We start from the raw sequence: 5,443 nt of genomic DNA, 5'->3' as shown, positions 1-5,443 counted from the left end.
AGACTATGCCTGTTTTGTATTCAAGGGGCTGGCACAACATTTGGTTCTTAGTAGGTGCTCAGTAAAGAATATAAATAGTCATTGAGTGTTTACTGTGTGCTGAAGACATGTCACCAGGTTCTAAGCCTTTAATATTTGTCAACTTATTTAACTTTTACAACTGAATGCCTTTTGTTGTTGTTGTTAGACAGGGTCTCACTCTGTTGTCCAGGCTGGAGTGCAATGGCATGATCTCGGCTCACTGCTGCCTTGACCTCCTGGGTCCAAGCAACCCTCCTTCTTCAACCCCCAAGTAGCTGGGATTATAGGCATGTGCCCCATGCCTGGCTCATATTTGTATTTTTTTGTAGAGACAGGGTTTCAGTATGTTGGCCAGGCTGATCTTAAACTCCTGAGCTTTAGTGATCCACCTGCCTTGGCCTCCCAAAGTTCTGGGACTACAGGCATGAGCCACCACACTCAGCCCTGAATGCCTATTTTTGTCCCTGTTGAAAAGATGAGGAAACTGAGCACAGGCCATGCTGGGGCTATCTAAGGACTCTTCATAGAAAGAATTCAAGAAGACTTCTTAGAGAAGGTGACTTTATAAAGCATGTCTTGAAAGATAAATTCGTCAGGTAGGAGAGTAGGGATGCGGGGTGAGGTGCAGAAAAGAACATTGTAAAGAGAAGCAGCTCTATGAGAGTGTTTGGTAAGTTCAGTCCAGGATGCAGACAGGAGTAGCAGGGGAAGCGGGTAGAGAGAGGTCAGGGTGAAAGCACGTGGGCCTCATAGGCCTTACTCAGTGATTTAGATCTTTATCTTGACTGCATCAGGTAGCTATACAAGTAATTTTTGAAAAGGAAATGTCCTGAGATCGAACTGGCTTTACTCAAAGGTCACCATTTAAACCCAGCCATGCACAGTTTAGCACTTCATTAAATATTGTGTCCTAATGGTTGCTCCCTTCTCCCAGGGGCCACACATGTCTTCTCATTTACATAAGCACTTGTGGAGTCTGCGGTTGGAAGAAATCACGCAAGGACTGGTTGTGCCTTGCACACCTGTCAGAGATTTGCACACCCAGAACTAGCTCCTATTTGCATTGTCTCTACTGTAGCTTCTGCAAATGACAAATGTGGGGGTTTCTTCTTGGGTGAAGTGGTTTGAGGTTTGAGACTTGGATGTTTTCTTTGAAAATGTTTTATTTTTTTATGTTTTTGCAAAGAGAAACTTGTTCCTCTTCCTATGCTCACTGAGTCCTCTTTTTCCTAACTTCTAGAGGAAGTGCATTTAATCATGCTGTGATCAAGTCAGCCCTGGGTACCCATGTTGGCTTTTAATTTTAAAAAAGAGAATGACAGGAAAAGAAAATGGGCCAGTTAGGTTTTGAAGATTTTTCTATTTTATTATTATTAAAGGAAGCCCATGTGGGAGAATGTCTGGTGCTAGTTTCTCATCTTGGCACTGACATCATCACTATCTTGACTGCTGTAGGTATTATTTGTTCTTGGCTTGTGTATCAGCTATCTATTGCTGTGTAACAACTGACCACCAACTTAGCAGGTGACACCCATTTATTATCTCATGGGAAATGAGGAGGCCACTCAAAGAGGCCTCCTTCTTCAAAACCAGTGATGGAGAGTGGAGGAGGGCTCTGCTGCTTCCAGTCTCTGAGCACAGGGAAGGTTTAAGCCTTCTTTTAAAGGGCTCATCTGATGAGGCCAGGCCCACCTTGGGTAATCTCCCTTTTGATTAACTCAAAGTCAGCTGATTAGGGAACTTAATGATATCTTTAAAATCTTGTCACTTTTACCATATGATGTAACATAATCACAGAAGCGATGTCCTATCATATTCACAGGTTCACCTGTACTCAAGGGGAGGAGATCACACAAGGACATGGGTCATTGGTGGTCATCTTAGAATTTCGCCTACTGTGGCTGGTAATCCAAACCAAATATTCTTCCTGTGGATTAAGACTATCACTTTGGGAACATCTTAGAATTCTGCCTGCTGTGGCTGGTAATCTAAATTAAATATTCTTCCTGATCTTTGTGTTAAGACTATCACTTTTGGAACAGCCATTTTCCAAAGCTCTCTCATAATTCCATCGTAAGCAGAGATGGAGTGTGGCCATACAATGTTTTGGAGGCTCCAAATCTAGGTAAAGTGGAACCACTGGAGACAGAGTGCCATCTTGTTTGTGGAGTCAGGCAAAGACACTGTGTCCAGGTGGGATCTGCTTGGAGCTGATTTCTCTGTTGGATAAAATAGACCAGTGGCTTCATAACCCTATGAAAAAATAAGGGTTCTATAAGTTGACACATTTTGAAAGTGGAGCTAAACCCAAGGCTGACTCCAGGACTACAACTATTTCTACTTGGAGCCCTTGAGCTTATTTTTCCAGTACATAGGTCTCAGCTTACCAATCTGAAAATGGAGAGTAGGGACATAGGGCCTTGGAGGTTCCTACTTATTTTAATCAGTTCCATAGCCTGACCCTGGTCCAGTGAGCATCAGATTTGGAGACCGTGCCATTTATGAAACAGGCAGGTATTGGAGAGACTCCAAAAAGCTTGTCTCATGTGTGCTTCCCTGCAAAAACAGCCAGTTCCAGCTAGAAACTTTATCTTCATGAAAGGAAACCTCTAGGCAGAGAGAAGTTCTATTTGTTTTTACAACTGTCCCCAGTTGTATTTGAAGATGGCAAAATGTTGGGCTTAAGGCCTGCCCTGGGTTCATGGAGCTAGCTTTCTTAATGCCTCAATCATACTTTTAATCAGAAAAAGTTTAGAGCATTAATCTTCAGTGCTTGTTCTTGCCATTTCCAGCCACTCGACACTTTTTCATAAACAAAGTGACAGTTTGATTGAATGTGGTTTTTAATTAAGCTGCCTTCACTTGGAACAACTTTCTGGGGGCATATGTAAGGAGCAGAACTTAGAAGCACAAGCTGAGACTGACTTCGCAATAGCTTCATCTCCAGGCAGAGTTTGAGAACAAAGGAAACCAGGCAAGTGGAATTAACCAGGCACCTTAATCCAGGGCATCAGCTCCCACTCCATCCTAGCTGGCTGTCCCTTAGAATAAGTGTGGGAAGGCTTAGCAGTGAGTGCAGTTGCCTCATGCTAACCTCAGGACGAAGCATGTAAGAGCCTCGGAAATTGCCCCATGGTAGATATTAATATTAACGACATTTGACCTGTTTATGGCATGTCACTCTCTTCTGCAGTTGGGACTCTGCAAACACAAAAGGCAAAAAGACCACTCTGATTCTGCCCTCAGGTACAACTCAGAATTGTATGAGCAACAGTGGATTCTGCAGTACAAGATCTCAGAGTCTAACAGGGAGGCGAAGATATTCACTGGGGCAGAACATTCGAGACGGGAATGAAGGAATGGGCTACCTGAGCTTGGAGGGTGGAGATGTGGCTGGGAAACACTTTGCAAGCCCTTCAAAGGCTGTTCAAGTATAATAGGGACAGTCATATGACAGGGCTGGGCCTCCTTGAGGTGGGTGTTTGGATGGTAAGAGGGTCCCAGGCATTGTCATCTGGCTGCAATACAAGGATCTGCAATACAAGGTGAGGGTGATATTGCTTTAAGTAGCGCTGAATCTGTACTCCATCGCTCCCTTTGTGTTCTGTGGTGTATAGATCTACCCTGATAAATAGCTGCTGCCGTGGAGAAATCCATCAAGCCTTCAGCCTCTGCATGACTCATTTCCCTGTGGCAGGCGTGTTGCTCGGCTTCCAAGAATAGCCTAGCCTGAGGGATCCAAGCTCGGAATCCCTTCCAACTTTCTGGGCTCTGAAGTTTGGCACCCACAGAGGTCTATGCTTAGGTAACGGGGTGCAGATGGCTTGTCGTTTGCAGAGACAGTGGCTAATAACCATCTCCCTTCCACCTTCGCTTTCTGCAAAAGCCCAGGGCCTGGCAGAGTCACATTGCTTGCAAAGGAAGCCTAATCATAAAAAGGTGCCTTTTGGTGGCTTAAAGATAAGGTAATCAGGAAACCCATTCATTGATTTATTTGTTCATTCAACAAATATTTGATGACTGCCTTGGGAGTGAGAACCACAACAAGAAACTTAACAGGGGACCTTACAGAGGCAAATCAGATCTCAGTGCTAAGCCCTGAATATACTCTGCTGTTGTGGCAACCAGGCAGGGAGATGATAAGAACAGTAATTGGCATTTATTAAGCACTTACTATATGTGGTGTATTAAGTACTTTACATGAATCAATTTGATTAATATGCACAAAAGTGCCATCAATTCAGTTCCATGATCATTCTTATTTGCTCGCTGAGAGCAACATTACACAGAGGGTAACTTGCTCATTCTCATACAAAGTGCTCATGCAATTCTTCATACAGGAATTGCACCCAGGGTTCTCTGATACAAACACATAAAAATCACAATGATTACACCATTGCGTTATCATAGCAACCTTCTTTCTGTCGCTTCTTCCCAGCCTGTGCCAAGCTCTTTCCTGCTTTCTTAGTCTGTTTGGGCTGCTATAGCAAAATGTCATAAACTGGGTAGCTTGTAAGCAACAAACAACTATTTCTTATAGTTCTGTAGGCTGCTTAAGTCCAGGGTCAAGGCACCAGCAGATTCATGTCTGGCGAGGGCCTGCTTCCTTTTTCATAGATGACTGTCATCATTTTGTTTTGTTCTTCATTGGTAATGGAAGGGGCCGTTGATCTCTCTGGAGCCTCTTTTATCAGGGCATGAATATCATTTATGAGGGCTTGGCCCTCATGACCTAATCACCTCCCAAGGGCCCTACCTCCTAACACCATCACATTGAGGATTAGGTTTTAACATCTGAATTTTGGAGGGATACAGACATTCAGACCATAGTGCCTACCCCATGGGCTTAGCGTTTTCCTCTGCCTGAAACATGGCTGCATTGTCTCCATCTCATTCTTCAGGTCTCCCCTTAAAGGCCAACTCCTTAAGAGGCCTTCCCTGACTACCCAGTCAGTTCTCTCCTATTATTCTCTAGCCTGCACTTTATTTCTTTCACAGCCTTTATCATACTGTGACATTACCATTTTTTTTGGTTGTTATTATCCATATGCCCCTCTCCTCCAGTCCCTACTAGAAATTAAGCTCCCAAAGGCACAGGCCTTGTGTATCTTATTTGCGCTAAGATGGTGCCTGACACCTAGTGAGTCCTCAGTGAGTGTGGTATGGGTGGTTGGAGGAAGGAGCTCGGACCTTCAGTCCTCACAGATGCAGAACAAATCTCAGGTGTTGTTGCATGGCTGTTTGAGTGAATGGAGCTATGAGCATAAGGCTGTATTGTTATTGCCACTGTCATGATCATGGCTGGTGAAAAACAGAAAGACACTGGGGATTCAGAATGCACAACAGTGTTTGCAATTGCAATGCAGAGACGGTGATGTGGCAGGCAGGCAGTCAGTCAGTCAGTCAGCATGCTCCCTTTCCG

At 44.2% G+C, this 5,443-nt stretch overlaps 1 protein-coding gene across 2 annotated transcripts in view; it reads left to right on the top strand.

The window, feature by feature from the left end:
- Positions 1-5,443, top strand: part of GRIN2A (glutamate ionotropic receptor NMDA type subunit 2A) — a 427,756-nt gene that overhangs the window by 96,222 nt on the left and 326,091 nt on the right. The window lies entirely within an intron of this gene.

The sequence above is a fragment of the Pan paniscus genome, chromosome 18 (genome assembly GCF_029289425.2).
Source record: "Pan paniscus chromosome 18, NHGRI_mPanPan1-v2.0_pri, whole genome shotgun sequence".
Lineage (NCBI taxonomy): Eukaryota > Metazoa > Chordata > Mammalia > Primates > Hominidae > Pan > Pan paniscus.
This window is presented reverse-complemented; position numbering and strand designations above follow the sequence as displayed.